This window comes from Cinclus cinclus, chromosome 3, assembly GCF_963662255.1.
Source record: "Cinclus cinclus chromosome 3, bCinCin1.1, whole genome shotgun sequence".
In the NCBI taxonomy this organism is placed as follows: Eukaryota; Metazoa; Chordata; class Aves; order Passeriformes; family Cinclidae; genus Cinclus; species Cinclus cinclus.
In genome coordinates, this window is record NC_085048.1 from 10,146,634 (window position 1) to 10,169,093 (window position 22,460).

A 22,460-nucleotide genomic window follows, 5' to 3' on the forward strand; every position below is an offset into this window, starting at 1 on the left:
CATTTAAATGACCTGACATTAAATTTCTATTTTTAAAATGGATTTGGGCACTGAAACATAGTAATAGATAAAATCTTAACTGTTAGACATAATTTTTGAAAGTGGAATGTAAATTAAGCACTTTTGAATGCTTATTCCTTTATGTAGCTCCTTGGAGTCCAGCGTGTAGAAACTGTTTTGGAATTGCCTTTTCACATTTGCCTTCCCTTGAAAACACTTCTAAAAATGTTCTTCCTGTCATGGTCACATGTCAAAACACCCATCTTTTTATCAACTAGATTCTGTGCTGGTTTCTCCTGTCACCTTCCCACTAGCCTTCCTTGCTTGTTGTCACATCTCTGAACCCATCGACCATCCGGATTTAACTAACTCTGCAGCTCCCTGCAGAATGCATTCCTCTGTCAGCACATATGCTTCTCATTCTCCAGTATTGTTATGGGTTCCATTCCCCACCCCGTTCCCCCCCCCCCCCTTTTTTTTTACTGCCACTACCTTGTTGGCATTGTAAAAAGAGAATACCTTTAAAGGGCCCTGAACCACTGTCATTATATGCTCCAGACAGCAACCCAGGGTGCAACCAGCATCCCACCACAAGTAGGAAATGAGAAATTCTGGGCTATAATGAGAGCTATTGATTTTTTTTTTTTTTTTTACAGCAGCTTAACATAGGTTATTTAGCTCAGGTGTTTCAGTAATGGTAAGGCATATGGAAAAAGCAGTGCTTTGGGCCCTTGAGCTTTTTCAGCTCTCTCCCACCTCAGCACACAAATCTGTAATTCTCATGAAGGAGCCACAGTAGCCCTGGAAAGGCAGGATTTCAAGCATATACCATGCACCTACTCATGTAATTTCTTGCATATCTTTGGTAGCTGCATGATTATAGCATTTACTCTGGTACCCTGCATAGTGAGCCTCTTGTCTTCACATACCGTCTTCTCTGAGGCAAACACCTTTTTCTTCCAAACATTTTCAAGCAATCCTTAAGAAGTGTTTTCATTTTCCCCCCTATTTTCATTTACTTTTTCTGAATTAAAAGAAGTAAAACTTTTCAACATGAGCATTTTCAGATGTAGAATGCACAATCAATTTACCTTTGGGATGCTGCAGTCATGTCCCCTTTTGCAGTACAGCTGCAAAGGCTGAAGGACTCGAGAATGTGAGGGGAGAAACAGCCTGGGCCCCTCTGGCTTCAGCATAGCTAGGATTTCACCCCATGTGCCCTGGAACTGGAGGTCATGGCCAGTGTCTGCAATATGAGACTGGGATGAGGTCACTAATCTAATCATGACCTAAGCTTATGCTGGAATTCTTGACTTCGGAGAGGCAAATGCAGAAGAAACCAGTTTTTGGGGCCCTAATAAACCAATTAAATGCATCAGTGTGGTGTCCTCATTCACCAGATTTTTATATTCATTCAAACTGTCTTATCAGGGAAATTCAGTAAAGATGCTGTACTTTTCTGACTCAGAAGTGCCAGGAAGAGTATGACTTTATTCAACGAGATTGAACTTTTGTTGACAAATTTGTAGGATAACAGTTATCTGCTTCAATAAAATTGTACACCCTTTAGCCATATGGAACACTGTTATTTTATTCTAGGCCCTTAGGAACAGGAAATATTAGTATGGAAAACAAAAATACAAATTTTTTTTCAAAATTTAAAGATGTCCAAGGAAGAACCACCTATTTTCTTACCTCTATCTACTGTCCTGACAGTGTTTATGAGTTTGGAGATACATGCATAAGTCGGGAAGATGGGGACATTCTTTTGCAGAATAATATTTTTTACCCTAAAAATTTATAAAGACATCAATAGTTTTGTACCTGAGGCTTTAAGTGATTGTCCTCCCACCCCTACTTCTCTGTGGAAAAGTTGTTAAAGAAAGTTTTGATATTACATTCAAGTACTTCTGGAACGTACAATGTACCTAGAGGTGTTAGGGATGAGCAGAGTACAGAAAAACAAAGACAATAGCAGATTCTTTACTGTCTTTGGTGCACATTGTGGGAGATTACTCCTGAAACTGCATCAGATAAAAATGCTGTGGTTTTTCTTTTGTCTTTTGAAAAAACAAAATAAGTAAACAAAAAAGACCCAGCTGTAGTATATACTGAAATATAAAAAAGCCCCAAAATTAGTTTTTTCCCCAAAAATGAATAACTCTGTCATGTTTTCAGAACATAAAAGTATTGTGGTGATGAGTATAATAGAAGTGATTGCAAATAAACAAAACATATTAGCAAACAGCTATAGAAATTCCCATCTCCTGACATTGGCAAAATTAAGCCTTCTGGGAAAATACTGTGACATATATAGAATCAGTCTATGAATTCATGTAGTATTCCACTGTGATTCTTTCTTTTGCCTTTTAGCTAACAATTTGATAGAGATGCCATGTAAAAAGAGTAAATTTTCTCTAATAAGCCAAAGAACACTCATCCAATTAAAGCACTTCAAAATCTGCATGGTGCCTCTAATTTCTGGATATATTTATTAGTTCTTAATGTCAACAAAAGTGTATTTAAATATAAAGCACATTCTTTTGTCCTGAGAAAACAGATTTGTTTTAAGCCTATTGAACTGCACAATGAAGAGAAGAAGAAGCGATATCTCCACTGGACTTCTTATTTTCGACATCTGGTTGTGGTCCATTGGGAGAAATGTAAGTAACAGTTTACCACATGGATTACAAATGTGCTGAATTGCAAGAATGAATATTAAATGAAAATATCCATAGCACCTGCAACTTGTCCGGGAGAATTCCCCTTGTGTGTTGTGGGTGGGTTTTCTGAAAAACCCCCAGTGAGATGCGAACTGCAACTGCAGCTGCTTGTAGTAGCAGCTTGTCTAGTGTTACCAAAGAGCTTGCAGATTCTGTTCCCTTCAATGAATCAACATTGATCAAGGCTGCCAACATGCTAAAAAAAGAAAAGGATGGAGTAGAAGGAGGGTTGTAGGGGAAGGAAGAATTATGATTATTCCCACAGGTTTTGGATGATCAAGAAAAAAATTTTAATAGTAATTTAAAAAAAAAAAAGAAAGAAAAAAAATGAAAAGGCAAGCAAAATGCTTGATGAAATATAAAGCCAGTTTGATGCAACTGGGTGAAAAAGAAGCGTTTTCTCTGTCAGAAGGTCAATCCTCAGTTCTTTTTCTCAGTAGAAGCCCTGCAATTGTGTTTTGCTGACTTCATACACATTCCATATATACTGAGCACTGTACACATGTGATACTTGGCGGGATTTCAGATGCGGTGCTAGAGGGGTTTAAACAGTGGGGAATATTTCCCCCTTAGTATTAACTTTTTATTTTAGAGACACTGAGCTCATTCTGCATGAACAAGCCTTGCAAACATAATGGCTCATTAAGAAGTGTGCAACTCCCCATTTTGAGTTCACCCTCCAAAGAAATGGTGAAGAACAGACTCCTCATGCTTCATATCTTTTTATCAGGCCTCTCTGAAGAGCACTTGCACATTTAGGCATAGCATAGTGGAAATCAAAGGCAGACCAATGCTGGCAGCACAACTGCTAGTCTTTCCTTTGGGTTTTATAATGTCAAGATGATAAAAATATGAATGTCAAGTAGTACTTAATTTTTTTTCTTACTGAAAGAAAATTATATTTTTAGCAGTGAGAGACTGCCAAATTATTCTCTTTTGGAATTTGTGTAGGATCTTGCTACTATTACAGAAAAATGAGAAACTTTAGGGTACATTTCTTTGGTCATCTTTGATTCAGGTCCGCAAGGAAACCTCAATCCTGCACAAGGATTAGAGGAGGGTCACACAGCAAACACTTCTTACTCCAAGGCAGCCTGGGTGGGTGACCACCTCCAAATGGTAGTTTTACTCTGGAGATGATGCTCCTACCTTTGGTTCTAGCCTGCTGCACAAATATTTGGAATATGTCTATAAAAGCCTATTGAGTTGAACTCTTTATATGCAGTTTCAGATTTTGCATCTCTCAGTTTTATGTCTTTGTGAATCACAGTCTGATGCTCACAGATGGGATATGGAACACCCCATCTCAGCTGGGTGCTCCTGCCATTGTTCATGAGAATATTAAGGTCCACATCCCAAAGAGGAGGAGGGACTGAATCAGAAGAGGGAGCTCTAGCTGTGCTAATAAGGCCAGAAGGGGCTTTGTGTTGGAGTATGCCAAAAGTAGGACAAGAGAGTTATCTGTTTTTCAGGAAGGAGAAGGAGTTTTATTCCTTTTTGCCCCTCTGGAAGTCATGTTTATATCCAAGTCTAATAACTCCCAACAGACTCTCCAGCAGCTATTGTGCTGTGTTTCTTGTCTCCTCCCTCTCTCTTCTGTCCCTCCCAAGCTAACCCCAGGCATGCCACCAGCAAAAAATCAAGCTATCTTGAATCTCTGATGGGGAAACTTTATTCTTTTTTGCTCAAAACCTTTCATGAATTCAGTTTATTACGCAGGGTCATATTAATCTACAGAGGACGACTCCTATGTAATGCTCTTCAAAAACATTGCAGGCCTTGGGCCAAAATCTCTAAAGGAATCAGAACTGTAAATGTTCCCAAGCAAGGGGCAAATATTGGTTGTCCCCTATAATAAAGTGAAATCCATTCACTGACAGAGAAAAGACTTCCTAACATGTATGGCCTTTTGTAGACACTTCCTTATTGTCATTGTTTTTCCCCAAGATAAATGAAGGTTCAAAAGGAGCCAGCTTTTGAGTCCCATAGACCTGGACTGGACACTGCCACTGTGAGGCACAATGGAGAGACTACAGTAAGGAACAAGGGCTTTTGTCTGCTTGGAAGCTTTAGGAGATGTTTAGTGTGTGGCACCTGGGGAAGGGCCCTTGTGCCTCATCCCAGTCCTGCAAAGTGTTTTGTTTAAAGAGATGTACAGACTCCTTAGAAACACCACCATGCTGACAGAACACTCAAGTTTTCTGTGTTTTATGACAAATTTGTTTAATATTTCGCAGGCAAAGTTGCTTTCTGGAGGACAGACTTTTTTAGGCCAAACTGTTGTATTTTGTGCTACACAGAAACAATCTAAGAAATGCATTTTTGAATTCTCTTAGACACAGGCTCCTGGGTTTTGACCAGGAGCAGGTGTGCTGCACGCTGCAGTGCTTCTTTTTGCTACTGGTTATTGTGTCATTAGAAATTGAATTAATCATAACTTTTAGTCCATTGTGACTCATACAAAAGTTAATAAAATGCTTTACTAATCACCGCTGGAGGTTCTTCAGCTTTCTCTGGAGGAAATCCGTGGCCTTGACTAACACATCCTTCTAGCACATGCAGATGTACAGCTGTCCAAAGCATAAGGAAGATGCTACTGCTCTGCAGGGTTGCAGGAGGATAAGGGACGAAAAATGGCAAGGGGTTGTTCATGTGACATAGATGGAGCTGCACTAATTGGGAGATCTTAATTGGTAGGAAAGTTCCAAAAAAAAAAAAAAAGTGATAAAGCACATAGCACCACAATATTAACAATACTGACTTTATAGAGCAGTGTATTTGGTGTACAGTATTGCACCCCAAAAGGGTGACAGACTGTTGTCCTGAGGCACCTCCAAGGGCTGTGGTGGTGCTTTCTTCAGTGGGCTCTTGGTCACCTCTCCAGGAAATTCTCAGCTTGGCCTTCCAACACAGTGCAAAGACATTTCCTAAACTGTGATTTAAACAATAAGTATGTCCAAGGAGCGGCATATTTTCTTACCAATCACTCCAACACCCACCATTTTCCTTGCTTAAAATCTCTTACATGGACACCTGCATGTGAGTATGTGGCAGAGCGCATGGGATTGTGTGCAATGAGTAAGTTAATTGGAAGATTAGCCATTCCTCTTTGGGGTTGGTTTTTAATATTTCATCATGAGTTTACTGGAAGTGTGCAGCTGAGATCTATATAACCACAATGCTTACACACGTGACTTTTAATGGACAAAAAATCGAGAGGACCTATCTTTCTGGTTAGTAAAACCCCTAATTACTCATTATTCCCTGCTCCCTCCTTCTGCACACTCCTTGGAGCCTGCTGCTGAGCTGCAGAGAGGTGTTTCTTTTACAAGGGCTATTATAGAGACACCTGTTAGGATTGATATAGTTAATACTGCATCAACATTTCCATTGATTTGGTTTATGACCCAGCTGTAAAAACTCTTTTTAGTCTGAGAACTGATGAATGATGACTGAACCAAGGAGCTCAGAGAAAATGATGATTCTAACTTACTAGAAAACAGCATCAGATTAGATTAATTAGACATAAAGAAGTTTCAGAAGCTTGATTTACATATTTATATTATGAAAAATATTTTTAGAATTAAAGTATGGAAGTTTTGTAGACACAAAAGTCTATTACCTCTGTGTACATTTAAAAAAAATAAATAAATCAGGGCTTTTCATGTGGAGATACAGCTCCTGTTAGCAGTTTGGCTAATTATTTTGCATTGGGAAATTAATTGGTGTTTTAGTAGCAAATTCATAAAATACTATGATTTAAGGTATAATGTCCCTTCTGTTTTGGCCAGATTGAATAATCATTTAATAGTTTCTGGGGAGGTTGGAAGAAATATTACTGATATTTTATCCTCTGTAAGATGGGTAACTAATATGGAATAGACTTTGCACTACTTTCTATAAAGCAATGGCACAGTTCTGTGTGTTCTCTACAGAGACAATCCACAGAAACAAGTGGCCCGTGTGAAACAAGACTTTGTAAGGTGCCTCATGTGCTAAATAATTTATCTTACCATCCCCCTCCTCTCATGGTCCAAAAACACAAAATACAACCACATGTTTGGCTAATAATCTTCCAAAGTGAGAAGAGGACCATTAAGGGAGGGCTGTTCTGTTTTTAAGCTCAAAAGGGTCAGCCATGACAGCAGTAACAGACACTCTTCTCCAAGTGGTCCGAGTGTGGGTTCCATGTCCCATCCCTTCTCCACCAAAGGTGCAGTCAAGTAATTGCAGGCTGGGAGCAATTTCCCCTGCAGAGTAAGAGCTGGACTACAACAAAAGAAGGTAGTGGTGTCCAGGGATGTGAAATTAGAGAGAATCTGGTCTCAGTGTCTGAGATAATGCATGTCCATGTGCAAGCAAAGGGTGCTGTGTGTGTGTAACTATTGGTACTGAACCAGAGCTCATTCATTGCACCTGACTTGGGGCAGGCACTGTTAGTTCCATTACAGTATATTGTAACCTAATATTTACACACGGAAATAACTGAGTGAATGGCCTCAGCCTGGGTGACTTATGCTACACTCATCAAGGCAGTCAATCTCCTGGAGGGTTCCAGATTTGCTTAACTCCTGTGGGTTTGCTAAATGTGATATAAATAATGGGGCTGGCATCACTTTCCTCAACAAGAAGGAAAGACAGATTTTCTTAGTAAGAAAATATCCATTTATGAAGACAATATTGTCTAAGGTAAAATGTGAGAGCTGGAGTCTCAAAGGATGTGGAAGTTTAAGAAAATGTGAGATCTGATCCAGAGTTCACTGAAGTCATGGAAAGATTTCCCTCGCCTCTATTAGTGGGTATTGAAAGAGCCCCTTGGATCAAGAGAAATAGAGGAAGAGCCAGAAACAAGTTATCAAGACAAGTCAGAGTGATGGCAACAGCACACAGAAAAATATGGAAGTGTAATAAATGTGATGTAAAAGTAATGCTTCTATTTTAATAGTTGGCATTTGCTCTTCTAGTCCTCTTGGTTAAGCGCCAGGGTCAAAGTATTTAATATCCATTAGGCATTTTAGAATGACTTTTTGATCACTACTCACTTTCAGTAGCCCATGTTTATTTGGTGTTCTTTATATGATGACTGTGTCCAAGTTCTTACTGGCATATTCCCTATTGGAAACCACTGGTGAATTTACTGCAATAGGCATCCCCTGAAAGTCAATAGATGTAGTTTATCAGAACTTTTTTTAACTTCACATGACAAGCATGAATTTGTTGCATATAGTAATTCTAAGTTGCAGGTGAAACAGATGGTTGTACATACATACATGTGCCCATGCATGTCTTTTGTAGACCCACCTGTAGATTAGGAAAAAATTCATGCAAAGAAGACTGTGTCATTGATTTTATTGATCTCAAGTTAATCAGAGAATGAGCTATGCAGTAAAGAAAGATTTGTTTTTACAAGGCAGTAGAGTCTCCACATGAATTACAGAAAAAGACACTACATTTTGTTTTTTTTACAATTTTCTTCACAGCCCAGAGTTAAGATGGCATTTAGACAGCTGATTTAAAACCAGTGGGAAATGACTATCTAGATTTTTTGGTACCTGTTTGGGAGAATTTTGTGTAAGGTATTTGCATTTTGGCTACTCTACAGCTGATTGGGATGCAGTTTTGTGCTGTGGGGTTGTTCGTTACTGTCACAGTTTAGGCAAGTGGTGCTTCCAAAGTCTTCTGAGAATTAGACGGACTGGAAACACGCACCCCTTTTCCTGCTAAGGACCAGACTAAATGAGATAAGGTAGGAGTGCTTTAGCAGGGAATACCACATCACTTATTTTGTTTTTGGGAACTCACCTGTGTCACGTGCAGGCCAAAAAAACCACATTTAGTGAGTTCATAACCTACTTCAGAAAAGCCTGATTAAAGTTGAGCAGAGAGAAGGATGTCTGATGTCTTTATGCATCTGTGAATATAAAAGACACTTGCTTCCCTTGATCTAGCCAAAATTTTTCTGTCTTCTTTGGATTGAAAAATAGTCAGACTCGTATTAAAAGAATGGGTGGGCAATGCTTTATAAAAAATATTGCTCATACTTGGCACATCAAGTGTCTTTTTTCTCAAGTTTACCTTGATAAATGTGTTCAAATATACAATTCAGAGATCATGAATTTCATCTTACAGATTAAAATGGTACTTACAATGACATTCTGCAACAATGGCATTCTACAACAGTGATATTCTGCTTTATATTTGCATTCTGAAACTTGTTTGTAAAACCCCTTAAATTTGAAATTAATTTTAGCATGAAGCTTATATTAAAAATTTATTTAGTGTCTGCAATATATTTGTACCTTTATATTCAGGATAGTTTTTTTTCTACATCTACACATGAGGTAGGAATAGACACAAAAGCTTTACAAAATGAAGCGAAGGAGCATCCAAACACAGAGTATTAAACCTGTTCCTTTTAAGGATAACTTTTAAGTATGTATGAGTTTTAAGATATAATGTGTTTTACTGCATCTTTTAATCCTATGTATTTTTCATATAGTACCTTTAGTCAAATTTCAGTTTTCTATAATCCTTACAATTTCCTGAAAAGGAAAAAAAAAAGTGGTAATCATAATTTTGTTTGATTAAATCAGTCTAAAGTCAGATATTTGAGAATTAATATATAACACTAAATGAAATCCTTTCCCATTCCTCCCAGTTTGCCATGATTTGTTCTCAGATAAGAGTTATGTTTATGACTGGAGAATCTGTCATTAATTCCTTGATATAATTTGAACTCCTGTGAATAAATGAACAAGGTAATAAACTTCAGCATGAGGAAAATCAGACAGTTTTAAAATACATTATATAAATCTTATAGAACATTGTATTACCATTATTCAGTCACTGATCATTTATTTCCATCATTCCACTGACTGCCACCATTCCAGGATTAAAATGTGCAAATAGAGAGCTTTGTCTGGCTGAGAAACTTTTCCTGAAAGGTAAAGAGATCACCAGCCTTTGAGATCAAATTAAGACAAGGTCAAATCAAGGGTACTTTTCACTATTAACTAGCATAACGACTGTAGAGGTAATTGGATACAATCATAATTGTTTTTATTCTGGTCTGAATGGAAGAATCAACATTGCTATTTTTTTACAATATTAGTATTTTGTGCTGTAAATGCTTGTCAACATGGCAACTGTTTGATTGTCATAAACTTTTTACAAATTTTACCCCTTCTAAGGCAGTTTATGTATGTCTTGAAAAAAAGTATTTATACAACAGATCTTTTTCCCTTTTAAATTTTTAGTAATGACTGTCATGATGTAAGTTATAATAGATATCCTCATGACCAGGTAGAAAAATGTGCAACTTTCTTTTCTTAATTGAATAGGGGGTTATGGAACTACATGTTTGGTAAAGGCAGACTTGGAGAACAAAATAATTTATTCGGTACTAGAATGAAGTAATGTGTATTGATTGTCCCAACTAATAGAGTATGCAATTTAGTGTGTGCTGTAATGTCCAAATGTCAATATCATCTGATCGCTCAAAGTTATAAGATGCTTTTGGTCTGAAAAGGAAAACTCATTTTAGCATTTCATCATCACATTTGTAGTCATGGTCATGATTCCTGCACAGTTTCAGTATGACCAACTAATAATCCATGGTGAAAAACTTAGGTAGCGAAAAAAAATTGTGGTTTTGTTCTTGATTTGGGATTTTTTTTTTTGTTTGGTTGGGGTTTTTTTGTTTTTTGGTTTTTTTTTTGTTTGTTTGTTTTCTTTTTATTTTGAGTGGTTTGATTTTTGCTTTTGTTTTTTTATATACATAAAACCCAAGATCATCTTTTAATTTCTGAATTTTGGAAAATGGTTGACTAACACAAAACCTGATTTTCCATGATGAGTGCATTGTGTCCAGGACACAGATCCCCTTAAAAGCTCAGGAAGGCCTCTCTTAGCTTCCAGTTTTAGTCACTTTTTCAAAAGAATTTCCCAGAACTTTGTTGCCAGGCTCTAAGTCTCCAGTGATCCCTTTCTCATTGCTGTTTTCAAGTAGTGTATCGTTTTTATGAAATTTGGCTTCGGAATGATGCTGATCTTTACAAAACTGAGGTGGGGATTTTAGTAATTTGTGCCAGTACTTTGGCTGCTATTCCTGTTTTATAATCACCTTATCTATGAGGGGTTTGTATTACCCAATCAAACTAACAAAATAAATAAATACCCCAGTATGATGCACACCATGTTATTCTACTTTGTTAATTTCTTGAAGGAATTTTGGCTACAGTTAGTTGGAACACTGTGTCTTTTTTTCCTTAGTATCACTCCTGAAGTCTATCAAGTATCATTTTTTTATCTAGCTGAAGCATGTATCATGTATAAATATTAGTGACCTAGAGAGTAACCCACCAATCTCCAAACATTAGAAATATTCTATGCATGCTTATTAGGTCAGTCACAGAGACATGGCACTTGTGTTTAACATTTAAAACGTCTTTTCCTAATAAACCTATTCCAGATTTAATCCTATTTCAGACTTAAAGTTGAGTTCAGCTTGGATTTAGTTCTTCAGTTGCAGTCACAGTTCTTCTGTACAGACTGTAACTCAACTGGCATTTATATTATGTCCTACCATAACCCACATCTCATCTTCAGCTCTGAAGAATAAAAAAACAGTTTTGAGTTCTGAGTTAGTTGTGTTTCCTTTACAAGTTACACAAGGGGTGGTCAAGATGGTTTATGGATTAAGCAAAGCAGAAATAGAGCCTAGTCACTCCACACGCTTTTGTTATTTTTGTTATGTGGGTTTATAAAGGACCAGGCTGTTTTAATCTTACTTATGTTGACCAGGTCTTATTCTACACATAGTCTGTGGAATTCTTTTCAGTGACAGCTGCTTGGTGAACAATCATATTTTAAGCTATGGTGCAGTTGTAGATTAGTTTATTTAATATAGGACAGGTCAGTATTGTCACAGGTGTCTGTGGAAGTTGGTGGCATCACATCAAAAGTGCTGAACAGAAAAGAATTTAAGAATTCCTTACAGTAAGCAAACTATATTCTGTATTTGGTTTTGTGAGTTAAGTTATTCAGAATTTTATTTTACTGAGCAGTTTTGTGGTGGTTCATTTTTTTCATATCAGATGTGTAGACTGCAAACCTAATCTAATTTGTGGAGGTTCTGGCTTTGTTTATTTGTTGGAGGGGGTTTTTTCCTACAAAAAGTCAATGGATAAGAATGTGTTGCACTCCATAGCACAGTGCCTTGCAGCTTTGGAAGTTTCCAAGTCCTGCGCAGGTGAGTGGAACTCCCAACCCCTTTTTTATGCGGGCTTTACCTTGTGATGCACAGAGACAGTGGGAGTCTCAAGAAGCAGAACAGAAAACAACAATCTTCCCAGTCTAGAAGTGTTGAAAAAAGGGAAGGTAGGAACAGACACTGTGGCTTGAGCCCTACCCTCTGCTGCACAGAAATGCTTATATACAGGTCCAAGACAACGAACCAAGAGGTAAGTAAGAAATCCCTCTCAAAAGAAGTCCTAACTGTCTTCCTAAAGGGTCAAGGAGAAAAATCACTTCCACCTTGTAAATTGGTTGTTGAGAGCATAATTTCCGAGGTTAGAGACTCTCATTTAAGACCCCCCTTCTCAATATTTTTTGCCTACAGTCTTTCCTTGCCTGTGGGAATCAGTGAATTACACTGTATTATTACGTGCTAATGGCTTTAGTGGATGAAAAAGGAAACAGAACAAAACAGAAATAATCTATAACCAAATTGCTTCTGACAAAGTCTCTCTATTTTGTATATGGTTTTGCCCAATTCCCATACTTTTGGTTTGAGAAAATAATAAAAAATAAGCAGATGAGCCTCCTAAATATGTCGCACATTAATATAAAAAAATGCTCTGTTGACTACATTCCTAAGATAACTGCAGTTAGCTCAGTAAAGTTTAGAGGAATGAAAACCAGGGCAAAACTAGAGGGGTTTTTTTTACTGCATTATTTCATGCTGTGTGAGTTCTGAAGAAAATATGAGTTTCACCTCAATGAAATATTTCAGACAAAATGGATAGCATGGAACAATGTTGTAGGAAATTATCTGTATCATCCTTAATTTTGTAACATTTACTTTACATTGCCAAAAACACTGTATCTTGTGCTCTGTAAGCTTTACTCCTGCCTGACAAATAAACAATGATTTCAGAATTTCAACATATTTCTGAAGAAGTGATTTTGTTCGTGTCGGGAAATTTATAATGAAATATTTAATTTCTGATAAACGTATTAGGCTGTGTGCATCTACAAAAACTGTGTATCTTCTTGAACCCTTATAGATTCTTGCATTGTTATGAGAAACATGTACTTCATATAAAGCACTTTGACTGTATCTATGCCAGTAAATAAGATGACCAGAAATCATTTTCATCTCTAGTGCAAAAAATATGCTAATAAACTCTCTTTGCTCCTTTTTCCCCAAACCATCATTCTGAGACAAATGCCCAACATATCAACTCCTGACAACGTCCCAGATGTAATGTAGATCAGTGACAATCAGTCTGGGTAAAAAAAAAATAAGTCAAAATTTTGTAAAATTTGTGCAAGATCTTGCCATACTTGACTTCATGCCCTAGCCCTGGTCTGTGTATTCCTTTGGATGTAACCTAATAGTAATTAGAGAGTCACTATAAATAAATAGCCACTATAAATAAATTGTAAATATAGAGTGACTATAGATAAATGATTTCCTGATAACTTGAAATGGTGAGTAGGAAAAACAATGTCTAAACAGATGAGCAAAGAATGGATCAGGCTTTAAGAGAAGATAGGGTGATGATAGAAGATAACCCAGCCATGGTCTTCTCTGTCATTGCTTCCTTCTCAATAAATGAATTACATTTTGGAGGAGAAAAAGGAGGTAGGGGGTGTACATGGTCCTTCATTCATGGCTGTAACCCCCAAAGCTGCTCCTGTCAAGGTCAGTATTGCAGGAGCCTTTTTCTCTGTAAAGGCAACGTAACCGGTTTTCTCTGGAAAAGGTGTCAGCCAGAAATTGCTCCTCGCTTTTGTTTCTGGTAAATGTTAAGAGCCTGGAAACTTCAATCTGACCTTCCAAGACTGCACGGTGACCTGGTTTCGCTCCCTCCCATGCAGTGAAATAGGCAAAGGGCAGCACAGGGCTAGCTGGGTTAGCACTGTGAACGTCGAGGTCAAAGACATTCAGGAGTTTTTCCTGTTTCACTCCAGAGCAGGCTACTTAGGGACAGAACATACTGGAAAATCAGGATTTCCATCCCTGTTGCAGAGATAATGCAACAGTTGTACTACTTTTAGTTTTGGGGCTGAAATAACAAAATAATTTTTCTGTGTTCTTAGAGGAGGTGGAAGGCAAGTGATCAGGAGAATTTTTTAATTAAAAAAATCCACCCCAACCACCACCCTCGCCCCTTCCTGTGAAACACCTGCAAAAAAACTGCACATACAGCGTACAATACATGCAATTTATCATCCTTCTGAGTAGGCTGGAGTGAGCTAAGCTTTCCAAACACTGTTCTTGCTGTGGAATGCAGCCATTCTTCATGATAGTCTTCAGGGCATAAGTATTTCTAAACCCGAAGTGTTTCACAGCATATTTTAAATAATCAGTCATCATATTAAATGTTCTCAGTTACTCCAGTGTTTCTGCGTTTGAGCTACTTCATACTGCAGAAAAATTACACAACAACAGTAGAGAAAAATAACTATTTCACCCCAAATACTAGTTTATAAAAATCTAAGCATTTTCTCCCTAATATTTTATTTCAGTGTGGGTTTTTGAAAACTATAAAAGTGCTGCACTTAAAAAAATAACCTTAAAAATCTTAAACTTACAGACATCATTATTGGAGCTCTTGGACTAGCCTAAAAAGAAGTTTTGGGTAAAAAATATAAATTCCTCTAATAGGGAAAACTGTAAATGGTACTGTTTAGACCTGTAACATCTGTCAATATAATTTATGTCAATTTAATTAAGTAGTGTAAGCTGGTCAGTATGACTTCCAGTGAAGCCAGTGGGAAGGGAAATGCTCAGAGGAACTCATAGAAGCACAGGACAATTAATTCCTCATCTTTTAGACGTGTATTTTTTTGGGATGAAATGTGATATTTTAATGATTGAGAGATATATATATACACACACACACGCATACAGTAAAAAAAAAAATCTGACAACACCACAGATAATTATAGCCATAAGTAAATATAGACTTGGGGTATTCCTCTCTTGAGGCACAGAAACTACAGACTACACTCATGAGGAAGAAAGATAAAAGGACGCATGGGGTTTTTGTTGAAATGTTTGCTTTTCCTAAATATTCCAGTCTAAGAAAGATGGAGTACTTGCATTTCAAAAGCATTCTGGAATCATCAAACATTCTCCTCTATTCAGTTCATCCTGTGGATCCAACTCTGAATTTGATTAGTAGGATATAATCAAATTATCACCATGTTCAGTGAAGTTTTGGATTCAGTCTGGACAACTGAAATGAGACCAATGCTCAGATAAGATGAAGTATGAAGTGCTAAAATGAGATTTATGGAACCACGAGGAACATATTCTCTGTTACTCCAATTCATGTAAAATTCATGTGATTTCATATTTAATAAGAATATTGGACTTTCTGAGGGAGCCTTAAGCACAGTTTTGAGTGATCCTTTGCTGATTTATGCTTTGCATTCTCACATGATTTTGACAATGAACCAGATAAAATTTGGCAGTTTTGACTGAGTTTCATTTTGAGATTTTTGTGCTTATTTGGATCTGAAATACTAGCAAAACTTGTATCTGCAGACCCACCCAGAAAGAGACTGAAGAAAGCAGTGACCCAGCCTTCCATAAAATTAAATTAGGGATTTTCACATAATTCTGATTTACATATATTAAAATTGAATGAGTTGAATCTTGCACTCCAGCCACATCACTGTTGGTGACAAGAAACAATAGCTTCCAAGATGTAGCCTACGTGGGCACTAGGAGACACATTTCCATATTCTCTCAGCTGTTTCTTCCACAGCAGTTGAAATGGCAGAGCTCTAACACAGTGGGAACCCAGCTCTGCCCCTACACCAATCTGCTCACCTGTTTGCCAGGTACCACCAACTGCACCCATCCAAACCCATCTTCCCTACCTAGTGTACATTCATCTATGGCGCGTTTCACTTCAGCAAGCTTTTCACTGACAGAGGCTTTTTGCCTCCTGATGCTGGTCCCACATTCTCAGGCAGGAGAACAGGCCCTGAAAACAGCTGTTTTCTGGCAGAAGTTGGAAAGCCAAGATGTGTCTGCACTCAAGTACTTATCTGAAGGATCTGTCTGCAGTTCTACTAAATGCCTCTGCCTTGAGAGACCTGGCAACTACTGCTGTTGTGCACCATTTTAGCAGGCTGGAAACTTCCGCACCACACTAAGCAAAGCTGTGTATCAGTACTAGCTCTCCCATCCTGCCAGCAAACTTACATCATGCTAGAGAGGTGTGACATGGAATAGGGTTTTTAGTTGTGCACAACCACGGGCATAAGAAACAGTACAAATACAGATTAAAAACAAATAAAGAAAGAACAAAGTCTTGCTGAAGAGAATGGGATTATAAGGATGACAGGATTTAAGTGCACAGAAAGATTTTACATAGTTTCAGGTCATATATAGTTTATTAGTGTATTTTCATTTATTCTAGTGTATTTTCATTTACTCATCCTTTGTGATTCAAATTCATCTTAGCTGAATTTGCCAGTGATGGAGAACTGAACTGTCACTGCTGATAACAGTCCTAGTGATCTATCCATGAAATGTAACCACACTAAAATGACTAGTTTGTAGGTTTTTCTGTTACACCTTTGGCCACCTCTCGCTCTTCGTTATTGCTCTCAGAGCTCCATTTTAAAGAAAAAAAAAGAGCCTTTGCCATATGATTGAGAATGTAATTTAATTTTGTTTTTTTTCCCAATCATCCTTCTTCTTGTATGCAGTTCAGAAGTTAAAGATGTTTTTGACTTCTGTACCAAAACAGGAATAAATTTAACTTCAGATTAAAACACATGCAAAGTGAACAAGCAGTATACAGTCTGACAGAGTTTTTTCTCCAGGAGATATCTTCTTGAGCAGTCAGGTGTGTAATGGAATTGCAGTACAAAACATACTTTTTGCAAATGGTTAGTAGTAGCTTCAAAGTTTTTCTAGCATATATCATTCATATGTAAGATTTCAGAAATGTTCTGCCCGGATTTAACTCTTCAGAGCCTCAAAGCATACCCCTAGCTTAAACATGACAGCACTGCTGGCATCACACAGAAGCAGATCATAAGCAGGCTTAAAACACTAATTATATTGACTTAAAGGACTCTTGGGTTGAACTAAGGATTGAAAAGGTTAAGAGTGGTCTTAAAAACTGCCCAGTAAAACAGCAGAAGGGGAGAGAGTGAGTGACAAATTGTGTGCTGCACTTTCTCTCTACAATGAACAGTATGGATAATGAAATGAAATGAAATGAAGTGAAATGAAATGAAATGAAATGAAATTAAATTAAATGAAATGAAATTAAATTAAATTATCTTGAACCTCAAGGAAACACAGTCCTGACCTCTACCAAGAACCTAGCACCTACAGCACAATCTGACCCCATCAGGTCCGTGAACTGTTACCCATGTGAAGAAACACACTAAAATAAATGAGACAATTCAGATGGTCAGCTTCTTACAAGTGTTTGCTACTTAAATTTTTTGGGAGGCCAGTGTGAAACAGAGCATGTAATTGATGTGGAAGATAATCAAAGAGAAATGCACCACGTCCTCTACCCTTCCCCCCCCCCCCCCCCATATTCTTTCTTTCCTTCATCTCATTCCATTCTTTATGAATGAGGGGGAGATGAGTTATCTAGGATGTTTCCTTTAAGCCATGAAGAGGAGAAGGGGCATAATGAGTTCTAATGATCAAGACCATGTACAACAGACAATTGTAATTTCAATGTAATAGATTACTTTTAAAATATTAGGATAACCCAAACAGTTTGTCACAGAAAGAAAATACGAATTCCAAATGAAGACAGTGTCTTAGAACAAAAGGAGGCAGAAACTCTTGAGAAAATCTCCCAGTAGGAGATGAAGAGTCCACTTCATAATTTGACACTGAACACAAACATGCACCAGTCTAAGGGAGAGGGAGGGAGGGAGCAGGAAGAATCTCAAGCTGCAGTGAAAAAGAGAAAAAGAAAGCTTAAGCTCAGCAAACCTTCCAAAGTGAGGCCAGGCTTTGAAGAAAGAAGAAGGGGAAATAAAAGGAGAGGGAGAAACATCACACTGCCAGACCTTTGCACTCATTGTAGCCAAGATACTGGAACAGCTAAAAAGGAACTTTGGAGTCAGATATATTTTAAGTTTCTGTTTTCATATTTCATTTTTTGTTTCCAATTTCACAGTCAGGAATTAATCTCAATGTTTGCTAGGACACATTTCTTTCCTTCTTTAGTCTTGTGTTAAGAATGGGCTGTTTTGGCAAGAATCGTGGTATGGAGAAATAACCTGTGATGCTGGATTAACTCATGCTGGACATTGTCCTTTACCATGTGATGAAAGAGAGCAATGGGTTTAGGGAGAAGAAAGTCTTGTGAAGTTCTTGCTAGACACAGCCCCCACATGGGTTCCAAAACCCCCAAGCTTCTCAGAAACCTGATTGAGCCAACGAGGAACTGGGTAAACTAAAACTGTGTAGACTTGTATGTGAGTAAAAATGGGGCAGAATGCAAATCAGACATAAAACAAGCCTCTTTTTTTTTCTTTTTTTGACTCTCCCAAACCGTTTCAGATGTTAGAACAAGTAAACAGCACATGACAATTTTACAACTATTGCTTGAGTTTCCAAATGTGTCAGCTTTCTGTTAAAGGCAAACATGTACATGAGGTCACTTTTGTTACAGTGAGTAAGATAAATTTCAAATGTAGGTTTGCTTAAATAGAGCTGGGATATTTTATATTTTAACAAAAAAGTATTTGTTCTCCTTTGTGTTGGCATCAATGGAAATTTTATATGTAATACTATTAGCACTGGTAGCTGAAGTTCCCCACAAGGAAATTATTCAAGACAGATGATAATAAAAAATGAGAAGAAATAATGAGATGTGGTTACAGCAGCAAAAATCTCACTTATTAAGGTTATGTCTTCACTACAGAGTTGCTCAGCTGGTGTACCCACTTTTTCCAAAGAAATTGGAGTGATGCCTTGTTCTAAGCAAGATGAATTGCAGAGCTATAGATTAGTGTGTGTGCTAATTATTCTTCTTGGTCTGATGAACAGCTCCCTTTGCAGGGAGCATTCTGTTATCCCTCTTGTGCTTTACTACAGTTCCCTCTTTGCTTCACTCCATTCATGGGAAAATGTTAAATGTCTTCAGAACCATACCTGTCTTACACTTGTGACTCAGACCTAGTTACTGCTATTCTGTTCATCATAATACACTATAACAAAGCTACAGTTATTGGTGCAACAAAATATGAAAGAGTATTTAAATTAGCAAGGACAAATTAATCTTCCTTCACTGTAGACATTTGTGGTGTGGAGGGTGGTCCACAGAAATCAATCTAGGTGTCACTGTGTCACTGAGATGAAGATAACCTTAAAAGCATCTATCACTGTCTACAAAGAGAGGGGACCTGAGATGTAGACATTTACATCAGTTGAGATGGATCCTACTCCAAATGACTAATCCCACCTAGGAAAGAGTTACCACTTTTTTTTGCTGCCTTGAGTTCAGATCACTGACTGTCAGAGTGAACACTGGATTGCAATGTTAAATCAAAAATATTAGCTGAGGTCATGAGAGATGCAAAGCAGGGTGGAGTACAAGCATTCACAGAGACCTTGGTTCCTGCCCTCTCTAGCTGGGTCCTGTCACTGCTGGTGTGGGTGTCCCTTAACATCTGTTTTCAGTGTGTCTTACAACATTCTGCTCAATAATGAGCTTTTGTCTCAATTTAAATGCTGTGTTTGTCCTAAGATTGCTGTTTGCCATGAAGGTGGAAGGTTAGACCAGAGACAGTGGAGTAAAAGGTGAATACTTTTACAGACAAGTGCCAGAAAGTAGGAAAGGTCACCACTCGTACTGGTGCAAACAGACCTTTTATCTCTTTCCCATTATTGTTTAAACTAAACTGCCTGAATTCACATTGTCTGGGCAATGAGAAAAGTACTTGCAGAGGCAGGGATCTGTCTGAGCCAAGGAACAGCAAGTTTAGCTAAGATACCAAAGCTAAGAGTTAAATAAATACTGGGGTTTCTGGAGAACCCATGAGCTTCCATGAAAGGGAGCTAAGGAATCCCCAGACAGGACTGTTTTCTTACTGGGGAAACTTAGAAAATTATAAGATTCAAGCAAGGAGAAAACTAATATTAGAGGCTGATAGATGAGTGATTGGTAAAATGAAGTGGAAAGAGAGAGACCATGAAGTGTCATGATACATGTAAACATCAAGTTTAAAGACATAAATATGTTGGTGAAGGATTTCTGTCTCAAATGTGATTTTACATTGTGTTTATTCTGTCTAAAGGCTTCAGGTAATGTAGATTGGATCTGCCTTGAAGACATCATGTCAAAAACCACACAGTTATATTAGACTTGGAATGAGTCAATTAGCCAGAGGGATGCTCATCAGTTTTTCACTGTATCCTTGCATTTTCAAGAAAAAATACAGACACCGCCCAAGACAAATTTTTTAAACAGAGTTTTGGGGAAAGAAGTGGTCGCTATAGCTAACCATGATTACCATGATTATCCACCTGAATACTAGCCCACTGGGACAGGTAACTGCCCTGAGCCTGGGAAATGGCATGATCAAAAGTTGTCCTCTTTGACGTTTTGTCTGACTGCATTTCCAGCTACTACTGCACCTTGCTTGGAAAGTTTATTAACTTCATGTCAAGGCTGAAACTGTATGAAAAAAACTTCAAAATCCAAGCAATGCCATAGACAAACTCACCAAAAAGTACCTTATCTCACATTTCAGCAACAAAAGCAAGACTATATCACTTCCTATTTTATGTATGAGAAGACCCTAGGCCATAAAAATCAAGTAAGACTCAGGAAAAAAAGCTGGGCTAATGAAAAACTTATGTGAGAAATAATGAAACTTTATAGGGCCAAGTACACATTGATTTCATAATTCAGATCCTGTAAGATGCTTTTCCATTAGTTGACAAAACATTTCTCCAAGCTTTGCCTTGATGAGAAAGTGCTGTTTTTAACATGCTAATGAGCTTAGCATCAGTTTTCAAATCCTCATCACAGAGTTAGAGCTGAAGTAACCAGCTTGTACCTTTTGGTCGGTTAGCAGTGATCAACATGGTGTCAACTAAGTCAAGCCTTCTCATGTGTTCAAAGTTTTGGTTATGACGTTGCCCAGAATTTTTTTTGCAAGCTGGGACATTTTATTTCCCCGTGGATTCCCTCAAGATTGATGGTAGTGTTTTAGTCATGATTTTTTTTTTTGGTGGATTTGTGTGCATTTTCTGAGTATGATGAATTTCCAAATAGCTATGATAAGATCTGTATGGAAACTGTTTTCTTGCTCCTGAAGAGTTTGCTTAAGACCTTAATGATATGAAAACCTCTGGCTTCATGTACCTGAGAGATTTTGGATCATTTGGATCATTCATTGTGACCTTGGCACTTGTGAAAACTTGTAAAAATTAATCATTGACATTCAGTTACATTTTCACATTTAATTTCACTGACAGTTTCAAAACCACAGTAATATGTGTCTGTCAATGTCCTTTACCATGGTGTCTTGATGAATGATCAATTCTATTTCTACTATCAAAAGTGAGTCTGGCCAATGGTTTTAAAGGTGGAGACTTGATCATGATTAAATCTGAGGTTCTCCAACATCAATCATTGATCTATTCACTGAAGCCCATAGCTCCAGGTTGATCTAGAGCTGTTTTGGAGTTTTTGTTTTGGGGTTTTGCTATGGGTTTGGTTGATTTGATTATGTAAGAAAATAAACCCTAATCCAGAATTTCTCTTTTTAGAGTTCAAATGGCTTTGGCAAAGCCAACGCACAAGTCAGAGCAGAACAAGACCAGCACTCAGATTTGTATCCCTTATTCTCATTGCCCTGGCAGATGTTAAGATGTTTCAGTGCTTTTCAAAGTGTGTGAGTACCACCAACCTTGTGTGATCAATTCAGAAACCAGGCATCTGAGATGTAACTGAGATAATTTAATAAACTAGGGAAACCTAAGAAAATAGTTCAATGATGCAGCATGAACAAGAGATGAAGCAGAAAAGAAACAAACTTTGATTTATTGGATTAAAATAACTTATTTAGATAAAGCTTTACTGACTAAATATTCTCCTGGAAACCTTGTTTTGTCTAGCGGTGCATTTATTTTTAGTATGGAGTTTTTTTACCTTCATTTCTGGTGCTAGGAAAAAGCTAGGACTATGTTATATTCATTGAGGATCTCAACTACTGAATAAAGGATTCCAGTGGTACTCCACCTGACATTTTTAACATCAGAGCAGATACCCTTCAACTCCAGAGGCCTACAAGGCAAAGGCCTCTCCAGAATTTTTGTAACCGCCTGCTGAAGTGCTGTGTTGGGCTTTTGAAATTGAAGCCAAGACAGTAGTGATGTTAACCTATTTTGTTAGCAGATCATGCTGCCTTCTTCTGTCAGAGGTGGCAATGCTCTGGGGGTTGTTCTCAAGGTCCTAACCAGTGCTGCTCACCAATGTGTGCTGCCAGTCAACGTCAACAGTC